We start from the raw sequence: 25,836 nt of genomic DNA on the forward strand, positions 1-25,836 counted from the left end.
GCGTGGTTTTCATGCGGGTTTTTTGTGTGGTTTTGATGCAGTTCTTGGTGCGGTTTTTGCGTGGTTTTGATTCAGTTTTTGCTGCAGTATTTGGTGCGGTTTTTTGCGTGGTTTTGATTCAGGTTTTTGATGCTTTTTTATGCAGTTTTTGGTGAAGTTTTGATGCAGTTTTTGATTCAGTTTTGATGCAGTTTTTGGTGCGGTTATGATGCAGTTTTTGGTGCGGTTTTGATGCAGTTTTTGGTGCGGTTTTGATGCTGTTTTTGGTGCGGTTTTGATTCAGTTTTTGGTGCAGTTTTGATGCAGTATTTGGTGTGGTTTTGATGCAGTATTTGGTGCTGTTTTGATGCAGTTTTTGGTGCGGTTATGATGCAGTATTTGGTGCGGTTTTGATGCTGTTGTTGGTCTGGTTTTGATGCTGTTTTTGGTGCCGTTTTGCTGCAGTTTTTGATACAGTTCTTGGTGAGGGTTTGATGCATTTTTGATGCAATATTTGGAGCAGTTTTGATGCAGTTTTTGGTGCGGTTTTTGCGCGGTTTTGATTCAGTTTTTGCTGCAGTATTTGGTGCTTTTTTGCGTGGTTTTGATTCAGGTTTTTGATGCTTTTTTATGCAGTTTTTGGCGAACTTTTGATGCAGTATTTGGTGCGGTTTTGATGCAGTATTTGGTGTGGTTTTGATGCAGTTTTTGGTGCGGTTTTGAAGCAGTTTTTTGTGCGTTTAGGCCATGTGCCCACGCTGCGGATTCCGCTGCGGAATTTTCTGCAGCGGATTTGATAAATCCGCAGTGCAAAACCGCTGTGGTTATTACTGCGGATTTATCGCGGTTTCTATAGCGGTTTCCGCTGCGGATTTACACCTGCAGTTTTCTATTGGAGCAGGTTTAAACCCGCAGCGCAATCCGCACAAAGAAATGACATGCTGCGGAATATAAACCGATGCGTTTCCGCTCGTTTTTTCCGCAGCATGTACACTGCGGAATTCATTTCCCATAGGTTTATATTGTACTGTAAACTCATGGGAAACCACTGCGGACCCGCAGCTGCGGAAACGCTGCGGTTCCGCAGCAAAATCTGCAGCGTGTGCACATACCCTTATGATGCCGTTTTTGGTGCGGTTTTGATGCAGTTTTTGGTGCGGTTTTGATGCGGTTTTGATGCAGTTTTTGGTGCGGTTTTGATGCTGTTGTTGGTGGGGTTTTGATACAGTTTTTGGTGCAGTTTTGATGCTGTTGTTGGTGCGGTTTTGATGCAGTTTTTGCTGCAGTTTTGATGCAGTTTTTTGTGGAGTTTTTTCGCGCTTTTGATGCATTTTTTAATTTTTTTTGGTGCGGTTTTTGCATGTTTTTTGTGCGTTTTTGTATGCATTTTTGAAAGCTAAATAAAGATGTATTATTGAACAAAAAAAAGATTTGTGATGTCATTATTGTCCAACCTCCTCTTTTACATTTGTCCAACCCACACTCAATTACACACAGATAGATAGACATATAGATGATAGATGAAATGGATAGACAGAGCTACATATAGATAGATCTATAGATGCATACATCTATCTATTCCTATATCTATCTATAGATATATCTAGATAGATATATCTATTGATAGATGTATGGATAGTGTAGGGTGCGTGTCCACTGTCCAGATTACATCCAAATTAGCTGCAAATTGGATGCTGCGTACTTGTAGTCCCATCAGATGATGCCTGCACACACCCCAAAAGACCCCCCGCACAGCCCCGCACACACCCGAACAGTCCCGCACACACCCGAACAGTCCCGCAGATCCCGTCCGCACACACATACACGCACACCATCACCGCCCACACACTTCCCTCCTCCCGAACTGCAGCGTTTCTCGGACCCACATCCGCATCTAAACTGCAGCTCTTTTTTACATCTGCGGTTTTGCTGCAGATGTGCCCGACTCAATGAAAGTCTATGGGTACAGAAACGCTGCAGTTTGGCAAAAAAAGAAGTGATATGCTGCTGAAAAAAAAAAGCTGCGTTTCGGTGTGTCTTTTTCCGCAGCATGTGCACAACAAGTCTGCTGCTCCCATAGACTTACATTGGTTGGGCACTACACTGCGGATTTGATGCAACTCTGGGCAGCAAAAAACCCTGCGGATCTGCAATCAAATCCGCAACGTGTGCACAGCCTTAGCATTTAGTGAACCTAGCAAAAAAGCCAAGCAAAAAATAAGTGTGGGATTGCACTTTTTTTGCAATTTCATCGCACTTTGACTTTTTTTTCACATTTTCTGTTACACGACATGGTAAAACCAATGGTGTCGTTCAAAAGTAGAACTTGTCCCGCAAAAGATAAGCCCTCACATGGCCATATTGATGGAAACATTATGGCTCTGGAAAGAAGGGGAGAGATAAACAAAAAAAGCTCCAGGGGTGAAGGGGGTTTAGAAACATGGATATGGACATATCTATGGAAATAGACATAGATATATAGATATATCTGTATGTATCTATCTATCCATCCTATATCTCTGTATCTATCTATCTATCTATCTATCTATCTATCTATCTATCTATCTATAATAATAATTTTTATTTATATAGCGCCAACATATTCCGCAGCGCTTTACAACTTATAGAGGGGACTTGTACAGACAATAGACATTACAGCATAACAGAAATCACAGTTCAAAACAGATACCAGGAGGAATGAGGGCCCTGCTCGCAAGCTTACAAACTATGAGGAAAAGGGGAGACACGAGAGGTGGATGGTAACAATTGCTTTAGTTGTTCGGACCAGCCATAGTGTAAGGCTCGGGTGTTCATGTAAAGCTGCATGAACCAGTTAACTGCCTAAGTATGTAGCAGTACAGACACAGAGGGCTATTAACTGCATAAAGTGTATGAGAACATGATGAGAGGAACCTGATAATGTTTATTTTTATTTATTTATTTATTTATTTTTTTATTTTTTTTAGGCCACACAGGGATAGTTAGGTTAATGCGTTGAGGCGGTAGGCCAGTCTGAACAAATGCGTTTTTAGGGCACGCTTAAAACTGTGGGGATTGGGGATTAATCGTATTAACCTGGGTAGTGCATTCCAAAGAATTGGCGCAGCACGTGTAAAGTCTTGGAGACGGGAATGGGAGGTTCTGATTATTGAGGATGCTAACCTGAGGTCATTAGCGGAGCGGAGGGCACGGGTAGGGTGGTAGACTGAGACCAGAGAGGAGATGTAGGGTGGTGCTGAGCCATGGAGTGCTTTGTGGATGAGGGTAGTAGTTTTGTACTGGATTCTGGAGTGGATGGGTAGCCAGTGTAATGACTGGCACAAGGTAGAGGCATCGGTGTAATGGTTGGTGAGGCATATGATCCTGGCAGCAGCATTCAGGACAGATTGGAGCGGGGAGAGTTTGGTAAGAGGGAGGCCGATTAGTAGAGATTTACAATAGTCCAGACGAGAATGAATAAGTGAGACAGTAAGAGTTTTTGCAGAGTCGAAAGTAAAAAAAGGGCGAATTCTAGAAATGTTTTTGAGATGCAGATAGGAAGAGCGAGCCAGTGATCGGATGTGGGGGATGAATGAAAGCTCGGAATCAAGGATGACCCCAAGGCAGCGGGCATGTTGCTTTGGAGTAATGGTGGAACCGCACACGGAGATGGCAATGTCAGGCAAAGGTAGGTTAGTAGAGGGAGAGAACACGAGGAGTTCAGTTTTTGACAGGTTCAGTTTCAGATAGAGGGAGGACATGATGTTAGAGAGAGACATCTGTGTGTAATGGAGTGTGCGTTGGACAAATGTAAAAGAGGAGGTTGGACAGAAATGACATCACAAATCTTTTTGAAGCTAGAGGAGGTTCCTGCTTAGTGGCAGTGCAATGCATCATGGAACTTGTAGTATTAGAGCACAATAACTCAGGAGAAAGGAAGTTGTCGATTAACCCCAGAGAGCTAGATCCAGCACTGAAGATGTGCTGCTACAGCATGATAAAAGGTAATATTGCTAAAATAAAGACAGTGGATGTTTTCAGTAGCACATAATTGCAAGATTTATGAAAAAAAAAAAATTATTGTAGTGGACAACTTATTTAAGTCTGAAGTTCCAGCCTGGACTCACCGGACTCAAGTTAGTCTGCAGTTAGCTATTAGTTATTAGTTAGCTATTCGATTTTCATATATGGCAGTTAGCTATTTGTTATTAGTTAGCTATTCGATTTTCATGTATGGTTAATTATACATAGAGTGGATATTGTTTGGGTAAAATTTTGATCAGGACTTTGAGATGTTTATTTTGACTACTTGTGGTCCTGGGTTATTCACGTAAATCGCTTATGCCGCACATAATCAAACGCACTCAATCGTACGTAAATTCAATTTGAAAACAGGTACCCTTGACCACTAGTATTAAAAATTAATATATCAATGTCCTGAATAATATTTACCAAAAAAATTATCAACTCTATGTAGTTCAGAAGTTATTCACGTAAATCGCTTATGTCGCGCATAATCAAACACACTCAATCATACGTAAGTTCAATTTGAAAACAGGTACTCTAGACCACTAGTACTCAAAATGACCAGCTCAATGTCCTGAACAATATTTGCCAAAAGAATTATCAACTCTATGTGTAGTTCAGAAGTTATTCACGTAAATCGCTTATTTTTGTATGTTAACAGAACCTTGGAAGAGTTTCACCAGTAACTTGCTAGAACTATCATCAAAATGTACTTCATGGCCAGAATGTTGTCAACTACATCCAGTAAGACATTAATTATTCACAGAATCAGCTTACCTTGAACCACAAGTAGTCAAATGAATCAAGTTCAAGTTCTGCACATAATCTGAAATAAAATATCAGAACTCTGTATAGTTCAGAAGCGAAAAGGAAAAATCACTTATTTCCATGTGTGAAAATAAACATGGTAAAATGTCGTTAATAATGTATTAGGTGTGTTTTCAAAATGTTTTATACCTTGTCAGTAAACAATGCAATCAGTTTGGGAGTTAGGCCGGAGTCACACACAACATATAAAAATACAGTCCGTTTTTGATGGCCGAGATAAGCAGAAAATTTCCTGAACAGTGATCCGTATTCAATGCGAGGATGCAATTTTTTCTCCTACAATTATCCGTGTGCCATCCGTGTGGCATCCGTATGGCGAAATTTTCTCGACGGCTTGCAAAATGGACATAGAATGGTTCCATGGCCTCAAATATTCCTTATAACATATATACAGTCTATATATACACTGTGTTCCAAATTATTATGCAAATAATATTTCCTCATATTTTCTCTAAATTACCTATCTGAATTGCAGTCATTGTTATTTTCCAGTCATCTACTAGTCTAGTATAATTGCAATGTTTTGGAAAAAACTGCCTATGAAAACAGTATCTTTTTTAAAAAAAATAAACACTCAAAATGCATGTTCCAAATTATTATGCACAGCAGAGTTTTCAACCTCTTTTTTTTATTTTGAACAAAAAAAGGTCAATTGTGAAGTTATAAGCATTATCAGCTTATTACAAAATGAAATCAAACAGTTTTCAAGTGAAAACTTTATTCTAGGTGATGTTACATTTGCACATAGGACCCCTTGTTCGAAAAAAGCTTCTGAACTCTCTCGTCCATTGAATTTGTCAGTTTTTGGATGGTTTCTGCTTCATTTGTTTTGCATGTGGACAGAATACCCTCCCAGAGCTGTTGCTTAGATGTGAACTGCCTCCCGCCATCATAGACACTCCTTTTGATGATGCTCCAGAGGTTCTCAATGGGGTTGAGGTCAGGGGAAGATGGTGGCCACACCATAAGTTTGTCCTCTTTTATGCCCATAGCAGCCAGAGATGCAGATGTGTTTTTTGCAGCATGAGATGGTGCATTATCATGCATGAAAATGATCTTGCTGCGGTTCTTCCTCTTGAACCATGGCAGGAAGTGTTGTTTTAGAAACTCCACATAGATTATGGAGTTCATCTTTACCCCTTCAGGGATCATAAAGGGGCCGACAATCTCTCTCCCCATGATTCCAGCCCAAAACATTACTCCACCTCCTTGTTGGCGCCTTAGCCGTGTTTTCATGGGGTGTCCATCAACCAGCCATCCTCCACTCCATCCATCTGGACCATCGAGCGTTGCGCGGCACTCATCGGTGAACAAAACAGTTTGGAAGTCAGTCTTCGTTTGTTTTAAGTTTCTTTTTATTAGTTTTACACAAATAACAGATAGGTAAATGGTAACATGTGGATTTGAGATACATCAGTATGACATATAACCCAATCTCGGGAAGGCTAGTTCAATAATAACATGTAACATTAGTGATGAACATGTAGATAAACATGTGGATAAACATAAGATTACAGTAAGATGCAATCATTAAGAAAGTTCAGATTTGAAGTCTTGTGACTTCCCGAAGGCTTGACAACGGGTATCCGTGACTCCTGTGAGCTTCTAGTATTAAAACCTTCACCTTACCTCATATTACCCCTAACAAAAACAGCCGCCACCCCCATTGTCTAAGAAGAAACAGAAAACGCCATTAAACACAAACAATTGGGTTGGATTAATTGGCCACAGCAGCCGTTTATTAACATTTAAACATACAAAATCATGAAACAATAAACCCCGGAGGTGGGTGACCCTCGAAGCCCGAAACATATGTCCAACATTTTTCCGCCAAACGTCCCGCCTATTTTGGCCTTATATCCGCCTTACCCCCAGCCGCTATGCACCAGCTCAGGGGCAAACTCCACCCGCCAGGCCAAACCCGTACACCTGTTTTTGTTCCCCTACTAATCCCTTCCTGGGATTATCTGTCCCCCTTTGACCAATTTAAAATCACCCCGGAGAGTCCAGGACCTATTGAGATCCCCCCCCATCCATCCGCCATTTTCCACTTCCACCAACTTCGAGGATCACCACCCCATGCCATGCTGCCGCGACAGATCATTTACCATACTTAGTCATAATTAAATATCTTCGTAAACTATAAGCCTATTTTTAGTCCAAAGTTACTAACATCCGATCAATAATCTTAGGCTAATAACAATAAAAGGGAGGGTGGGTGGGAGCTTCGTCTGTGGCCGGTGAGTACCCAAAATGGTTGCCCCACTCACGTGGCCGCCCCTTTTTATAAGGTCCCCACCCCCCTGACCATAACCCCTCCTCCGTTTTCAAATTCAAAAAACTCTTCCCCTCCCCTCAGATCCTTTAACCTTATCACCCCCAGCAGTCCTAAGAAGCTCATTTACGTCGCACGTTCCCCTGTCATGGCGGCCTCCCCTAATTGCCAGGGGCCCAGTACGGCCTTTCTTGACAACGGGTATCCGTGACTCCTGTGAGCTTCTAGTATTAAAACCTTCACCTTACCTCATATTACCCCTGACAAAAACAGCCGCCACCCCCATTGTCTAAGAAGAAACAGAAAACGCCATTAAACACAAACAATTGGGTTGGATTAATTGGCCACAGCAGCCGTTTATTAACATTTAAACATACAAAATCATGAAACAATAAACCCCGGAGGTGGGTGACCCTCGAAGCCCGAAACATATGTCCAACATTTTTCCGCCAAACGTCCCGCCTATTTTGGCCTTATATCCGCCTTACCCCCAGCTGCTATGCACCAGCTCAGGGGCAAACTCCACCCGCCAGGCCAAACCCGTACACCTGTTTTTGTTCCCCTACTAATCCCTTCCTGGGATTATCTGTCCCCCTTTGACCAATTTAAAATCACCCCGGGGAGTCCAGGACCTATTGAGATCCCCCCCCCATCCATCCGCCATTTTCCACTTCCACCAACTTCGAGGATCACCACCCCATGCCACAAACATAAATGCCCCAAAACCTTAGACATTTATGTCCCACCAAACCTTCAAAGCTGTTTCGATTCCCTCCTGGATCGCCAAACACCACATATCGGTACCAACCGCGTTCAGATGCACCCCATCCAATCTCCAATAACCTCCCGTACCGGACTCCAAGTTGACGTGCCGCACCACTACTGCTCCGTTCCTTGCCATGAAACGCGAAACAGCTTTGTTCACCTTAATCCGTGCTTTGTTTATCCCCTCCAATGACCTAGTACCCCGCCAAACCTTCCTCGGGACGATGTCGGACCACACTACCAAAACCTTAGGAAACATTGCCCACAACCTTAACAAATCGAACTTAATGTCTTTTATAAGTTCTCTACAAGGCCTCTTCCCCAAGTCATTTCCTCCCAAATGAATAACCAAAATTTGCGGAAACTGATCCCAGCGCACAAAACGGTGAAACTCAGGTAAAAATTGGCTCCACGTCATTCCCCTTTTTCCAATCCATCGTAAGGTTGCCACGTCCCGTGAAAAACCCAACTGCCGACCATCAGGACGAACCGCTGCCCTCTCTGCCGCCCAGAACACGAATGAATGTCCCATAATCCAAACTAGCCTTGTGCCGTGTTCTGTAAGAGAATAAAGGAGAACATCTATCAAACTCAATACAAAAAAGACCCCGAAACATTGGAACCATGCGGTTATATCAAACTCGGGCGAACATAAGATCGGAATCTCTCCGATTCCCACCGCCCGATTCGTTTAACCACCTCATCCCCCAAACCTCTCCTGGCTGCCTCCGTCGCAGCCCCAATACGAAATGAATGCCCGCTGTATTTCGCCGGTGAAATTCCCCCTAACTCCAAACACTGCCGAAATATGGAAACAAACTGGAAACGAGATAAGAAAGAACCATCCGCATGAACCAACAATGGGTCAGATAGAACCCCTTCTCTTCTCAGCAAGTTACTCACACAGATTACCGGGCACAACGGACAACTCGGAACTTCAAATAACACTATTTTACAACCTTTACCGGTAACGTCCGTTTTTGATGACCGAATAAACACAACCACCCTATCTGATGAAACATCCACGTCTTCTCTCCTCAAACCCCCTCCCCTGTATCTGGAAGGGCTAACCAACTCCCCCAAACGAAATGCTTCGAAAAAGGCTAACGAAAAAGCCGCATGGAACAACGCTACTTCCCATTCTGAGAAACAAACAGAACTCAGGTGCCTACCAATTATTAACAACACTTCAAAGGAAGCAGGTCGTCTGTCGTCCAACGACTTCTGCCCTTTCTTCCAACCTCTTACTAACTGCGCAACCAAAAAGGATTTCGTCTCATCCCGCAAACCTCTGGCCTTGAAGCCAAATGCTAGACCGGCTAGGAACTTACTCATCTTGGACACCGACCAACCCGACTCCCATACATGCCCTAACAACAACAACAGCTTATACTCATCGTCCATACCAGCCCCATATGACCCCTTCCAATTCTCCCAAGTGCTCCAAGCTTCATTGTATTGCAACCAAGACCTATCCGAAAGTGATCTAGCAAATAACTCCCCTACAGCCCGAAGGGCAGGTTCCACAGTTCCGCTGGACAATCCTGGCCCGCCGAATCCAAGCAAGGTCTCAGCCCTTGAGACTGATGCCACTGTGGATGGAAAAAGACATTATCAGCGTTAGTAGGCATGGTTGCCTTGCCATCTGCTACTATCCACAAATTAAACTTGAGGCCCAGGAACACCAGATGCTGCAGTACCCTAACCACTTCCGTAGATGCTGCCGATAGTGTGTTGATTGCTTCCACAACGCCCACATGTTCACAAGAAAAACGGATTTTTTTGTTCATCACCATTCCGCCCCAAACTGACAATGCCACTACTCGAGGAAACAATTGTAGCAAAACCCGATTTTGCAACAAGCCGTGCTCACGCCACCTAGGTGCCCACTCCGCTACTACGCTCTGACCGCAATATTGCACATTGAAGCCAAACATTTCACTCACGTTAACGCAAAAACCTAAATCCACCGCATTCTCAACTGTTTGAATCCAGATGGATCTGCCATTATAGTCCTCCAAGAACAGGGCCCATATCTTCAAGTCCTGCTTCAATTCTCTCGTCAATCTGATGAAGTGCAGAGGAGATTTCACTCCCACCGTAGCCAAAGACAAACGCCGACAAAATGGACGGCCCATCGGCATAATCCTGCAAGCAAAGTTCAGCTTGCCCAGCAAAGATTGTAAATCATGCAGCGTTATCTTACGCCGTGTACACGCTTTCTGAACTTCTTCCCGAAACGCAACCACCTTGTCCTCAGGCAATCTGCATTCCATCGCTATGGTGTCAATTTCTATGCCTAGAAAACTCAGCGTGGTCATTGGCCCAACAGTCTTTTCCGCCGCCAAAGGAACTCCAAATCCCCGAGCTACTCTCTCCATTGTGTGTAGTAAAATCGAGCAAATTGCAGACTGCGGTGGGCCCACAAACATGAAATCATCGAGGTAATGTAAGCAATTACTCAAACCAGATACATCCTTAACGACCCATTCTAAGAATGTACTAAAAGCCTCAAAGTAAGCACATGATAGCGAACAGCCCATGGGGAGACACCGATCAATGAAGAAACCTCCGTCCCAAAAACACCCCAACAAATGCATACTCTCCGGGTGTACTGGCAACAGGCGAAAAGCCGCTTCAATATCCGTCTTCGCCATCAGAGCCCCCCTACCGCATAGCCGCACCAAATTCATTGCTGCGTCGAACGACATGTAAGAAACCGCACACAGTTGAGGGTCAATCCCATCATTCACCGACAGACCTTTCGGGAATGACAAATGATGAATAAGCCTGAATTTGTTAGGTTCCTTTTTTGGAACCACTCCAAGCGGTGACACTCTCAGATTGCTGATCGGAGCCACTGAAAAAGGTCCTGCCATCCGTCCTAAATCAACCTCTTTTTTTAACTTCTCCGAAACTACATTAGGAAACTGCAATGCCGACTTTAAATTCTTTTTTGACAAACCAACAACTTGCTCAATAAACGGAATTTTGAAGCCGTAACCAAAACCCTCCCTCAACAGTGACGCTGCCGCTCTATCAGGGTATCTATTTAGATACGCCTCCATCGCGTCCAGTCGCACCGGCGTCTCCCCTTTTTTCAGCAACTTCCCCGCCTCTTGTTTTCCCACCTCTGAAACATCTGCTTGCCCCATGTGTGCCCCCACAAGTTGAACATTCGTGCTTGAACTTACACTTGCTCCCAAACCTACAGGTCCCCTCATTAAAGGAAAAACACAGTCCCTTCTGCATTGCGGCCGAGTGTCCCGACTGCCCTGAACTCCCGGCGCCCCCATGAAATGGCTGATTTCCCTGGCTTGTTCTAGCCAGTGCCATAACCCTCATCCACAACGCAATGTCCTTATGGTCCCAACGTATGCTCGAGCGGACTGCTTTACGCTGCCTAAATTGCTCGTCATATCGCAGCCAGCCTTGCCCTCCATACACCCTATAAGCCTCACCAATTGCATCCATGTAGCAAAAGAGACCGGAACAATTTTCCGGTGCCTTTTCCCCTATGACGCTCGCCAATATAGCAAAAGCTTGTAACCAATTCGAAAAAGAACGAGGGATCAGACGATACCTCTTCTTTTCCTCGTCCTCTTTTTTTGAATCATCTCTCCGTAACCTATCAAGATTGAATCTCTCTAACGGTAGCAATGAAAAGATATCCACATAGTCCCCTTTCCAAATCTTTTCTTTCACCTCCCCCTTTAAATGTGACCCCAGAGGCCCCTCAAAGCACACGTATACCTCGCTCCTTGCTGAATCGTCCAAACGCACTGCCTCCTCGTTTTCCTTCACTTTGCTAGCCCCTGCGCTCTGAGCCCCGCTTCCCAAATCAGCTGACCCAGACCCCCTTTCCGCATCATTGCTGCCTCCCCCCGACGCAGCTGAGCCTGTCGTACCCCGGCCTCCACCCTGTGAAAGCGCTTCAGTGTCCGATAGCAGACCCACACCCGTCGCCCTTTCTGCGCTCCCTAGCCAAGCCGCTGTAGGTGACCCCACCCCAATAGGACCCCCGTACCAAATTCTAGCCAAATCTCTAAGGCCATGTAAAATTAAATTCATCCCCCCACTAGCCCCCCCCATAAATGCCTCCCGGTCCCTAACCTCATTAGGAGCTAAGCAGGGGTTAAATATAGAAAATTGCTGGCTCTCACCTGGCTGCCTGGGTGCTGTGAACCCAGCAGCCGCAGATCCTGGATCCTGATGAATGAGTGCTGGCTCCATGCTGGGTCTGGATACCGCTGGCTCCGCAGCTCCCGGGTCAACCTGCCTCACCAGCTGCCCACCGCCAGAAGCAGGCAAACCGGCGATAGTGGCAGGGCCCCTCGGAGCTGCCGCCGCTGTCCACAGGGCGCCGCCATCTTGGGGAGGTCCTGAGTCCTGGATTATAGATGCAGAGCTCCAGGATGCGGCGCCATCTTGGTGAAGATCCTGGTCACGTGACGCCGAGCTCCCTGCTGCGGCGCCATCTTGCCTGAGACTCCGGCCGTGTAACGATGCTGGAGCACCGCTGACAGAGGCAGCCGGCTGCTGCCCGCCTCTCACCGGAGCCGCTGCCGCTGTGTCCGGTCCCCGGTGTCCGTCCTGCGCCACTCTCCTCTGCGCACCTGAAGACAGGCCGGCCGATTGCCGGCCGCTGGATCTCCTCCGCATGGGGGCCCGTCCCCTGGCTCCTCGCGCTGCTCCACGCCGAGCAGGGCCAGCCGGGCTGCTCGCACCTGCCGCTCCCGGTCCTGAATCCCGACGCCTCTGTGCTGCGGGGGGGGGAGGAACCCGGCCCCTGTTGTGGGTCCCGCCTGGAGGAAGGATTCCTCCCAGCCTGTGGGCGCGGGGCAGGGGGAGTGCGCCCGCCGGCCCTGGCTGGAGGGTCCCCGGAGGGGCTCCTAACGCGGCGCCGGACCCGGGGGGTAGCCTCAGGGCTTAAGCGCGCCGGAGGGCGGGACCTCCGCGGCCGGCGTCCTGCTGGAGGAGCGATGGAGGCTCCGGCTACCGTCCCCTGGAGCAGGCTGGAAACCGAAGCCTGCAGCCAATCAGCGCCCTGAGTGCCCGCTGCGTCCCTCAACTGCTGCAGTAAGGCCTCCACATCCATCGTGGTGAGTACTCTGGAGCTTCGTCTGTGGTCGGTGAGTACCCAAAATGGTTGCCCCACTCACGTGGCCGCCCCTTTTTATAAGGTCCCCCCCCCCCCGACCATAACCCCTCCTCCGTTTTCAAATTCAAAAAACTCTTCCCCTCCCCTCAGATCCTTTAACCTTATCACCCCCAGCAGTCCTAAGAAGCTCATTTACGTCGCACGTTCCCCTGTCATGGCGGCCTCCCCTAATTGCCAGGGGCCCAGTACGGCCTTTCTAGATCAGAAACCAAAAACAACTCCACATTAATGCGACATTTAACCAATACACACATACTGTAAATAGAAAGAAAGAAAGAAGAGGAGAAAGGGGGTAGGTGATAGATTCACTAGAAGGGGAGGGTTCGGCTTATCGTAAAATAGGTGCAAGGGATTTAGAGGGGGGACATCGACACGTTCATTTCTGGATTAGGAAGAGATCCAAACCTCTAAAGAGATTTCTAATTGTTAATGAGAGCCAAATACTCATCACTAGATCTGAAAGATTTCCAGGGGACCTATGTTGTGTGGAATTTCTCTTGTGAGAAAAAAGTGAAAGCAGAAATTTCTTCTATATAGTATAACTGGTCCACTTTGTTGACCCAATCCGAAAAGCTCGGGCAGTTTTTAGTCAACCAGTGGACTGGGATAAGAAGCTTAGCTGCTGATAGAAGGAAAGCCAACAGGGATTTATTTTTATATTTCGAGTTGTCCCCCTTCCAGTTTAAAAAAATGAGTGTCAGGGAGGGTGGATGTAGTAATTTGCATATTTTAGTTATATGTTTTAATACTTCTTTCCAAAAAGTTTGTAGTATTTCACAAGACCACCACATATGCAGAAAAGTACCAACGTCTTTAGTACATCTCCAACAGGTTGGTGAAGAATTAGGATACCAAAGATGAGATAGAGTTGGGGTAGTGTACCATCTAGTGACTATTTTATACGAATTTTCCTGTACTCTTATACAACTAGATGGGCCATGCGAATTTTTGTAAATTTGATCTACCTCCCAGTCCTGAAATTCAGTATCAAGGTCTTTTTCCCAGTTATGTATGTAAGCTCTGTGATATATGTGATGCAGTAACCCCTGTAACAGGTAGGGGGGGCTGCATGGTCTCCCCGGAATCTGCACGGAGTTGTATTGAGGCCGTGAGAATTGACCTGCAGTGATGTCAGGATCACGTGACCAGTCCATGTGATCCATTACTGTGGGTGTGGTTACAGGTACATAACGTGACCAGAGTGTGGGTCACATGTTCCTGTGAGGTTCCAGTGTTTGGACCTGAAGGGTCCAAGTGCAAAATCCCTGAGGGAGTTCCTGAGGGCTCGGTGTGTTCCTGTGTTGGAAGCCTGGGAGGAGGCTTCCTGGAAAGCACCTGCTGGCGTGGGAGGTCCTAGTAGGAGGACCGGATCCCGGAGCCGTGCACAGTGGAACTGGGGAAGCTGGAGTCCTTCGGTGAGGTCTGGACTGACTAGTGTGTGCCGGCCAGGCAAGTTGGTGATCCCTGTAAGGCAGCTTACCCGGAGGTGTGGACTGGCGAGGAGTCAGCAGGTGGAGCCGGAGCTCCCGTCAGGTATCGTACAGGCCGTAGTGCTTGTGAAGTCTATGAACTATGTGGTCTCCCTTGGGAACTGGTTAAGGGAGGACCAGCGTGTTAGTGTCCGTGAGGCAAAGCCGTACACTGAAGTGTTAGAAGCTGCAAGTAAATATTACCAGTTGGTGCCTGTTGTGTTTCATGTTATGAACTGTGCGTAACCCGGTTTATGAGGCTTAACCCCTTAACGACCGCCGATACGCCTTTTAACGGCGGCCGCTAAGGGTACTTAAACCACAGCGCCGTTAATTAACGGCGCTGTGGAAAAAGTGAATAGCGCCCCCCAGAGTCGGATTTTCTCTGGGGTCTCGGTTGCCGAGGGTAGCCGAGACCCCAGAGAACATGATTCGGGGGGTTTTTACCGACCCCCGAGTTGCGATCGCCGGTAATTAACCGTTTACCGGCGGTCGCAACAAAAAAAAACAAAACGCGATTTGCCGTTTAATTTCTCTGTCCTCCGATGTGATCGCACATCGGAGGACAGAGAAATGTGGTCCCCGATGGCCCCCAATAGCCCCCCAATACTTACCTACCTCCCCCGGTGCTCCTCGTGTCTCCCCATGGGCGCCGCCATCTTTTTTCCGGGAAAAAATGGCGGGCGCACGCGCAGTGCGCCCGCCGCCCGGCACCCGGATGTTCTTTGGGGTCTCGGCTGCCGGGGGTAGCCGAGACCCCAAAGAACATGATCGGGGTCGATTTGCACCGACCCCTGCTTTGCGATCGCCGGTAATTAACAGTTTACCGGCGACCGCAAAAAAAAAAAAAAAAAAAAAAGCGATCAGTTATTTCTCTGTCCTCTGATGTGATCGCACATCAGAGGACAGAGAAATAGGGGGATTCGGGGACCCTAACATACTCACCCGGTGTCCCTGGGTCCTCTTCTGTCTTCTCCTGCCGGCCGGCTTTTTCATCATGGCGGGCGCATGCGCAGTGCGCCCGCCATCTGCTGCCATCTGCCGGCCGGCAGGAGAAGACAAGTTGGGGCTAAAATTAGGGTTAGGGTTAGGGTTAGGGTTAGAGTTAGGGTTAGGGTTAGAGTTAGGGTTAGGGTTAGAGTTAGGGTTAGGGTTAGAGTTAGGGTTAGGGTTAGAGTTAGGGTTAGGGTTGGGGCTAAATTTAGGGTTAGGGCTAGGGTTAGGCTACTTTCACACTAGCGTTTTTTGGCTTCCGTCGCAATGCGTCGTTGGAGAAAAAACGCATCCTGCAAAAGTGCTTGCAGGATGCGTTTTTTCTCCATTGGCTTGCATTAGCGACGCATTGCGACGGATTGCCACATGTCGCATCCGTCGTGCGACGGATGCGTCGTGCTTCGGCGGACCGTCAACACAAAAAAAACTACATGTAACTTTTTTGTGCAACGTGTCCCACATATTTCAGTGCCACGTGCCACGTATTTAAGTGACACGTGCCACGTATCAAAGTGCCACGTGCCACATATTTCAGTGCCACGTATCAAAGTGCCACGTGCCACGTATCAAAGTGCCACGTGCCACGTATCAAAGTGCCACGTGCCACGTATCAAAGTGCCACGTGCCACGTATCAAAGTGCCACGTGCCACGTATCAAAGTGCCACGTGCCACATCTTTCAGTGCCACGTGCCACGTATTTAAGAGACACGTGCCACGTATCAAAGTGCCACGTGCCACATATTTCAGTGCCACGTATTTAAGTGACACGTGCCACGTATCAAAGTGCCACGTGCCACATATTTCAGTGCCACGTATCAAAGTGCCACGTGCCACGTATCAAAGTGCCACGTGCCACGTATCAAAGTGCCACGTGCCACGTATCAAAGTGCCACGTGCCACGTATCAAAGTGCCACGTGCCATGTATCAAAGTGCCACGTGCCACATATTTCAGTGCCACGTGCCACGTATCAAAGTGCCACGTGCCACGTATCAAAGTGCCACGTGCCACATCTTTCAGTGCCACGTGCCACGTATTTAAGAGACACGTGCCACGTATCAAAGTGCCACGTATCACGTATTTCAGTGCCACGTATTTAAGTGACACGTATCACGTATAAGTGCCACGTGTCACGTATTTAATTGCCACATATTTAAGTGCCACGTATCAAGATTTTCCATGGAGAACAGACACATCCAGAGATATGTCAGCTCTCCACGGCTGCAGCAACACACTGACAGGAGCCATAGTTCCTGTCGGTGTGTCACTGCGCATGCGCGAGCGAGTTTACCGGTGGTCATTGACCCCGGCACTCTCGCTTAACGGCAGTGCTGCGTGGGAAAGTTCAACGCAGCTGTACTGCTGTTAACCGAGACGCCGGAGTCATTGAACTCCGGAACAGTACGCGATACACTGCTAGGAGCTTCGCTCCTGGCAGTGTATCGCCGGAGAGCAGCCGATCGGCGTGGGACACTCGTTTTATGGATTCTGCGGACAGGGAGTATGAATTTGGTTTATTATTTTTGGATTTTTTCCTGGAGGATCGAGGGCTTCGCCTACAAGTGTGCTGTTGGTGAGTATATACTCTGTGTTATATGTTGTATGTACTGTGTGTCATGTATGTGTATTGTGTGTAGGTGTTTTGTGTAACTTTACAATTGTGCTAAGTCGCCGGACACAGGGACAACTCTCCCATCCTAATACCGGATGGGAGTAGTAGTCCCATACGGCGACTTAGCACAATGGTGGCACTAGCGTCGCATGGGGACACACACACGCACACACACGCACACACACACACACAGAAGGACTCCATGCTGCTTCACTGGGGGGCGGGGGCTTCCCTCTTCCTGTCCGACGTCACGTCCGGTCCTGGGTGTCAACCCCTCCGTACAAAGACGCCGACACCCAGGACAAAGGTGCTGTGTGTGGAAGGTAATATGGGGCCCTAGGGGGATACGCAGACACGCCGCTGCGTAAAGAATTGACATGTCAATTCTTTTTACGCCGGCGTGTTTGCAGACAAAAGCGCCGCGTTTTTTTGCGGTGTGTCTGAACGGCAAAGTGAATTTCTCATTCACTTTGCCGGCAGACGAAAATGACATTGCGCATTTTTGAAAAGCGCCCGCAAAATAGCGCTCAAAAATGCGCTATGTCTGAAAGTAGCCTAAGGCTTCTTTCACACTTGCGTCGGTACGGGGCGGTCGCAATGCGTCGGCCCGATGTACCGACGCACGTTGTGAAAATTGTGCACAACGTGGGCAGCGGATGCAGTTTTTCAACGCATCCGCTGCCCAGTCTATGTCCTGGGGAGGAGGGGGCAGAGTTACGGCCACGCATCTGCGGAAATGTTTAGGTACATCAGGGGGTCTCCAAACACGACAGCCAATTTTGCGCTAAAAAAGTCAAATGGTACTCCCTCCCTTCTGAGCTCTGCCGTGCGCCCAAACAGTGGTTTACCCCCACATATGGGGCATCAGCGTACTCGGGATAAATTGGACAACAACTTTTGGGGTCCAATTTCTCCTGTTACCCTTGTGAAAATAAAAACTTGGGGGCTAAAAATCTTTTTTGTTGGAAAAAAATATATTTTTTTATTTTCACTACTCTGCATTATAAATTTCTGTGAAGCACTTGAGCTTTCAAAGTTCTCACCACATATCTAGATAAGTTCCTTAGGGGGTCTAGTTTCCAAAATTTGGTCACTTGTGGGGGTTTCTACTGTTTAGGTACATTAGGGGTCTGCAAACGCAACATAACGCCCGCAGACAATTCTATCAAAGTCTGCATTCCAAAATGGCACTCCTTCCCTTCCGAGCTCTGCCATGCGCCCAAACAGTGGTTTACCCCCACATATGGGGTACCAGCATACTCAGGACAAATTGGACAACAACTGTTGGGGTCCAATTTCTCTTGTTACCCTTGTGAAAATAAAAACTTGGGGGCTAAAAAATCTTTATTGTTAAAAAATATATATTTTTTATTTTCACGACTCTGCATTATAAACTTCTGTGATGCACTTGGGCATTCAAAGTTCTCACTAAACATCTAGATAAGTTCCATGGGGGGTCTAGTTTCCAAAATGGGGTCACTTTTGGGGGGTTTCTGCTGTTTAGGCACATCAGGGGCTCTCCAAACGCGACATGGCGTCCGATCTCAATTCCAGTCAATTTTGCATTGAAAAGTCAAATGGCGCTCCTTTGCTTCCGAGCTCAGCCATGCGCCCAAACAGTGGTTTACCCCCACATATGGGGTGTCGGCGTACTCAAGACAAATTGTACAACAGCTTCTGGGGTCCATTTTCTCCTGTTACCCTTGGTAAAATAAAAATTTGGAGGCAAAAAGATCATTTTTGTAGAAAAAATGCGATTTTTTTATTTTCACGGCTCTACGTTATAAACTTCTGTGAAGCACCTGGGGGTTTAAAGTGCTCACCACACATCTAGATAAGTTCCTTAAGGGGTCTAGTTTCCAAAATGGTGTCATATGTGGGGGGTCTCTACTGTTTAGGCACATCAGCGGCTCTCCAAACGTGACATGGCGTCCGATCTCAATTCCAGCCAATTCTACATTGAAAAAGTAAAACGACACTCCTTCTCTTCCAAGCTCTGCGGTGCGCCCAAACAGTGGTTTACCCCCATATATGGGGTATCAACGTACTCAGGAGAAATTGCAAAACAACTTTTGTGGTCTAATTTCTCCTGTTACCCTTGTGAAAATAAAAATTTGGGGGCAAAAAGATCATTTTTGTAGAAAAAATGAGATTTTTTATTTTCACGGCTCTACGTTATAAACTTCTGTGAAGCACTTGGGGGTTCAAAGTGCTCACCACACATCTAGATAAGTTCCTTGGGGGGTCTAGTTTCCAAAATGGTATCACTTGTGGGGGGTTTCCACTGTTTAGGCACATCAGGGACTCTCCAAACGCGACATGGCATCCGATCTCAATTCCAGCCAATTCTGCATTGAAAAAGTCAAACGGTGCTCCTTCACGTCCAAGCTCTGCGGTGCGCCCAAACAGTGGTTTACCCCCATATATGGGGTATCGACGTACTCAGGAGAAATTGCACAACAACTTTTGTGGTCTAATTTCTCCCGTTACCCTTGTGAAAATAAAAATTTGGGGGCAAAAAGATCATTTTTGTAGAAAAAATGAGATTTTTTATTTTCACGGCTCTACGTTATAAACTTCTGTGAAGCACTTGGGGGTTCAAAGTGCTCACCACACATCTAGATAAGTTCCTTGGGGGGTCTAGTTTCCAAAATGGTATCACTTGTGGGGGGTTTCCACTGTTTAGGCACATCAGGGACTCTCCAAACGCGACATGGCATCCGATCTCAATTCCAGCCAATTCTGCATTGAAAAAGTCAAACGGTGCTCCTTCACTTCCAAGCTCTGCGGTGCGCCCAAACAGTGGTTTACCTCCACATATGGGGTATCGACGTACTCAGGAGAAATTGCACAACAACTTTTGTGGTCTAATTTCTCCTGTTACCCTTGTGAAAATAAGAATTTGTGGGCGAAAAAATCATTTTTGTGAAAACAAATGCGATTTTTTATTTTCACGGCTCTACGTTATAAACTTCTGTGAAGCACTTGGGGGTTCAAAGTGCTCACCACACATCTAGATAAGTTCCTTGGGGGGTCTAGTTTCCAAAATGGTGTCACTTGTGGGGGGTTTCCACTGTTTAGGCACATTAGGGGCTCTCCAAACGCGACATGGCGTCCGATCTCAATTCCAGCCAATTCTGCATTGAAACAGTCAAACGGTGCTCCTTCACTTCCAAGCTCTGCGGTGCGCCCAAACAGTGGTTTACCTCCACATATGGGGTATCGGCGTACTCAGGAAAAATTGCACAACAAAATTTGTGGTTAAATTTCTGTTTTTACACTTGTGAAAATTAAAAAAAATGGTTCTGAAGTAAAATGTTTGCAAAAAAAAGTAAAATGTTAATTTTTTTCTTCCACATTGTTTTAGTTCCTGTGAAGTACGTAAAGGGTTAATAAACTTCTTGAATGTGGTTTTGAGCAGCTTGAGGGGTGCAGTTTTTAGAATGGTGTCACACTTAGTTATTTTCTATCATATAGACCCCTCAAAATCACTTCAAAGGTGATGTGGTCCCTAAAAAAAACATGGTGTTGTAAAAATGAGAAATTGCTGGTCAACTTTTAACCCTTATAACTCCCTAACAAAAAAAAAAATTGTTTCCAAAATTGTGCTGATGTAAAGTAGACATGTGAGAAATGTTATTTATTAACTATTTTTTGTGACATATCTCTCTGATTTAAGGGCATAAAAATACAAAGTTTGAAAATTGCAAAATTTTAAAAATTTTCGCCATATTTCCATTTTTTTCATAAATAATCGCAAGTAATATCGAAGAAATGTTACCACTAACTTGAAGTACAACATGTCACGAAAAAACAATCTCAGAATCAGCGGGATCCGATAAAGCGTTCCAGAGTTATAACCTCATAAAGTGACACTGGTCAGAATTGTAAAAATTGGCTCGGTCATTAAGTACCAAATTGGCTCTGTCACTAAGGGGTTAATAAACCGCATGGACTGCTTTGTTTTATAAACCCGTGCCCGTGTGCTTGAATATCGCGGCCAAGTGAGTGTCCCCCAACACTCTCAGTGAGAGAAACCTTACAATTGGTGGATAATTTTGGCAACAATCCCGCTAGCACACGTGGAGTTAATTGCTGTGGCAGAGCCACGAAGGTGACAAGCGTCTAGCGGTAACTCGGCGGGGTTACGAAAGTGACAAGCGTCTGCTGTGACTCGGCGGGGTCACAAAGGTGACAAGCGGCAGCGGTGGAGCCGTGCAGAGCCGTGTGGAGAGTAGCCGTGGTTGCAGCGAGAGGTTCCACAGCAGGCGGAGCTGTAGTGGCTTGTGGTTGGCAGCACCTGGAGGTGCCGGTTGTGTGTGACTGCAGCGGGAGCTGTGGCGGTACCAGCAGGAGCTGGTGAAAGTGACATAGAGAAAAAAAAAAAAAAAAATTTCTTTTTGTGCAGACTCTTAAAAGGCCAGTACAAGCCCAGAGACATTGGGGTGTACTGTGTGAACTGGGGCCTGAGTGCCGTGGGGGAGTCCACGGGGTGTATCCCAGGGAGGGGAGTATCCCTAATAGTGAGCGGTGGCCCAAACGGGGATGGTTGCCCAAAAGGGGGCGGAGACCCAAAAAGGGGCGGTAACCCGAATAGGGGTAATGGCCCAAAAAGGGGTGGAATCCCGAAGGGGGGCTGAATCTCGAACCGGGGTGGTATCAAAAAGCGGAGCACTTGCCCAGAAAGGGGGCGGAGCCAAAAAAGGGGCGGCAATCAGTGAGGTGTCACGACTGTGTCCTTTTTGGCTGGATGGAAAGTGTGTGCAAGGGTTGATAGACCCGGGGAGAGAAGCGTCTGTGCTGGGAACCCGTCCAGGAGATTCTGTGTCACCTGGCGACACTGAATATCTCCAGGTAGCCACTATCTACATTGTCGCAGCGGAGGTTTCCACATACCATGAGGTGGTTGTAGACCCGATCTTGCCGTATCCTATGGTAATAGGACAAGATTTGGTAGCACTGTGGGAAAAGGCTGAAGTGTTTGTGGATATAATGTGGATGTCAGTTAGTAATGTTGAGAAGGCAGGCCTGACCAGAGGGAAAGGTGCGACTGTCCAACTAACTGACCTGACGTCACCTGAAGTGTGCCACAATACGACTGATAGTGGTCTGCTGGATAAAACACGTGGAGCTGACACCCAGACAGAGAGTGACTTGCAGGGTCATCAGACTGTGGGGTGTGACACAGATTCTGGGGGTGACTGTGACAAATCATGGCCAGTAACAAGCGCATATGCCCTGGTGACAGGTGGAGGACGGGGTCCAGGACCTGTGGTAACGGGTGGAGGATGGGGTCCAGGACCTGTGGTAACAATAATTAATAACAATAATAATAATAATAATAATAATTAGTAACAATTCAATACAATTAAATGTCATAAGGACTTCAAAAATGGCGTTATTAGACGTAGGCGCCGCGAGCTAAATTTCCAGCGCTTTGCCTTTTGCTGATTCGTCAGACCGCTCGCGGTCGGTGGCCAGTAGGAATCGCTGGGAGAATTTAGTTGTGATTTTTAAGAGTTTTAGACGTGTGTGAAAGAAATACTGCAAAGTTAGAATGCTTTAATAAATAGAAGTGTTGATACTTTATTATTATAAATGAACAAAATGCAAAGAGAATGAAAAAGAAGGAAATCAAATCAGGATTCGGCATCCTTCGAAATCGCATCAAAGAACGTATTCTTCTGTGTACACTCGCACAAAGTCATGGATGATGTAGGATTATAGCCGGGTGTATAAACCATTATACAAAACGGGGGGGAATGATCATCATTTACATAGGAAGGTTAAAATACAGTCGTTGACTGAAACAGAAACAGTTGTGTAGGAGGCTTAATACTGGGCGAAGAACAGCCGAACTCTATACAAAGGTGAGGTTGTGGAAGACAGTTTCATGTTATAGATCTTTCACCATTAAAGTAGAGAGGAGTGCAGTGGATCCCGGGCGCTGCTGCTACTAAGGTTAATCCTCAGGTATGCTTAAGGGAGGAGTAGGTTCTACGCAAACATTTTTATTTATCCTCTGTTCCGGGATCCACCTCACTGATCTTTCCTTTCCTTGTTGTGTCCTCTTTCCATTTGGTCTGCATACGACGGATATTGGATAATATCTAACTCTTTACATAGTTGTGCCGCACACAACCTGTTCAGATGAGCGACCAACCCTCTGACTTGCCCTGACTAGTGATGAGCGAATATACTGGTTACTCGAGATTTCTCGAGCACGCTCAGGGGTCCTCTGAGTATTTTTTAGTGCTCAGAGATTTAGTTTTTCGTGCCGCAGCTGAATGATTTACATCTCTTAACCAGCTTGATTACATGTGGGGATTCCCTAGCAACCAGGCAACCCCCACATGGACTTATGCTGGCTAACAGATGTAAATCATTCAGCTGAGGTGAGGAAAACTAAATCTCCGAGCACTAAAAAATACTCGGAGGACCCCCGAGCATGCTCGGGAAATCTCGAGTAACGAGTATATTCGCTCATCACTAGCCCTGACCTGTTGCCCACAGTGTTACACAGGGAGCACCTCTTGTATTTTCTCTCTTCAGGTCTTTCACCATAGGCAGACCGAGCCATGGTCTTCAGCTGAGGACCATAGTTGGATGTGAGACTAGTCTGACTCTTCTTGGTATTTTGCAGCACTGCATCAGGTGATTCGCAGTCGTGGGACCCGTCAATCATCTGCTGTGGCACTTGGACTTTCTGGACTTGGTTTCTCTATTGCTATGGTCCACGGCCGGATCTTTAAAGTATATTATCTCTGAAAAAAATATCACTGGCTGTAATCAGGCAGCCAGGCTCTGATTAATGCTGCCTATTGTTTGGGCAGCATAAATCAAGCGACAGGTTTCTTTTAATGGTAACCCGAAGAAAGCCAGCAAGGATTACTATAAATAAAATGGCTCAGTGCTTTCCTAGCATTCTGTAGGGGTCCCAGTGACTTCACCTCCAGGCAATCGGCATAGGTGACATATCCTAGTTATATACCACCACTGTATAAGGCGGGCTGATTATGATACTAAAGATCACTCTCCTTCTTACTGGGCAGAAGTGTAAGTTTAAGGCTTTAAACATTCCAAAGATATTGCATTATTCCTTCCCATAGCATGCTGGTCTTTGGGGTTCTAGGATCCCTGGCGATCCTGAGGATGGGGCTCTTGATAAAGGGAACGAGGCTTGGCATAGTCCAATCTCGAAATGAGCGGTAGGTGCACATGCTCAACCTCCGCACCATTCATTGTGTATGGGACTGCTGGAAATAGCTGAGTGCTAAGCTTGGTTTATAAGCTCCAGTGTTCTTTTTTGGAGATTTTTTTGGGGTATGAGAAGTTGGGACTCCAGCAGCCAGTAAGTCAACCCTTATCTTTAGAAGAGGGGACGATTTACTAAACTAGAAATCACCCTTTAAACTCACCATGTAATTACATGGATGAAATGGGTCTGACACGTTCTCCACCCGATCATTCAAAGGGAGGGTAGGGTGCGATCTTCTTTGATGTCCTTATGCCTCAATAGGTTTGTTTTTATCACCAGATGCTAAAAAATGCTCTGGACAAATAACTTTAAGCTTCATATTCTAATATACAGGGGTGCATATGCTGGCATAAATGTCTATTCATATTATTATTTTTATACTATGTGGATAGGTAGATGCTGTCCTGCAGGTTGCATGGCCAGAAGGGTCACCAGACCTTACCCAGATTGACTTGATTTTTATTTGGGAAGTTATAAAAAATGAGGTTTGTTTAAGAAAATCATGCACAATTGATAACATTCAACTATTATTTAAACTGTACACCGACTTCTGCACCCCCTGTATACCAATACCATATAATAAGTATGTTAAAATGCTGATTGTATAATCTGTATGTGGAAAGAACACAGCCTTACATATAAGTTGTGGGTCCACTATTATTATTATTCCTTTTTTATCTCTTCCTTTACAGATGGCTTTAATCAAAGTGTCTTATCATATCTTGAAGTAACAAGATCTTCTCCGGAGAGAGGAATATCCACTTTCTAAGAAGATGTTGGAAGAAAAGACATAGAATATTTTTATTTCTCTAAGGTCCTAAGCCTTTCGTACAGTCCAGACATGTTCTGCTGGAGGAGGGCTTTGCCTCTTTCTCTGCGCTTCTTTCAGATGCGTAGTATCAGTTCGGATCCGCTCCTGGATCAGTTGATGACTAGCACAAACCAATTCCAGATTTTTCAACTCGTTGGCATCCATAAGTCTAAGCTTACAGTACATCATGTGGGTTGCGCCATCAATACATTATGGGAGCTTCAGAAGGGGAAGCCGAGTGCAAACGCAAATCATGAAACCGTCCGAAATCACCCGGAATTTATTGCTCTTCGGATCCTGGCAGAAAATAAAATTGACTTTATGAGCGACACCACCCTGGTGAATACGCTGTATGCCGTTATAAGGTACGAGCCACTTGCTCCATTGCTCGGTCCTTATGTTGCATCTCGTTTACCATTGTTGTATTCTGTATTTCAAGGTTTAATGTGGAAGCGCACGACTCTTTGGTGCAGCAGCTGCTAATGGAAGGCTGGAGAAGACTGGAAAAGTAAGGCTGGTGGAATGTTTGATTACCAATCCCAGCAGCCATTTTGCCATTTAGTTGCCCAGCATTAGCTCTTTGGCTCTTGAGGTTCGTCATGCTGTGTGTTGCCCAAAGGTTTTCCGCATTGTATCCCTCTTCTCCCACTAGTATACACGTCATAGCATTTCATTGTAGC

General features: G+C 46.2%; 1 long non-coding RNA gene across 1 annotated transcript in view; it reads left to right on the top strand.

Annotated features, from left to right (window-relative positions):
- The window catches only part of LOC143790630 (uncharacterized), a 34,579-nt gene extending 8,897 nt beyond the window's left edge, over positions 1 to 25,682 (top strand). Inside the window, exons 2-3 of the long non-coding RNA XR_013219755.1 lie at positions 25,038 to 25,521; positions 25,596 to 25,682. This is a non-coding gene — a long non-coding RNA (uncharacterized LOC143790630). The remainder of the gene's footprint in view (positions 1 to 25,037; positions 25,522 to 25,595) is intronic.
- Positions 25,683 to 25,836: the final 154 nt, after the last annotated feature.

Source organism: Ranitomeya variabilis, unplaced genomic scaffold (genome assembly GCF_051348905.1).
Source record: "Ranitomeya variabilis isolate aRanVar5 unplaced genomic scaffold, aRanVar5.hap1 Scaffold_42, whole genome shotgun sequence".
Lineage (NCBI taxonomy): Eukaryota > Metazoa > Chordata > Amphibia > Anura > Dendrobatidae > Ranitomeya > Ranitomeya variabilis.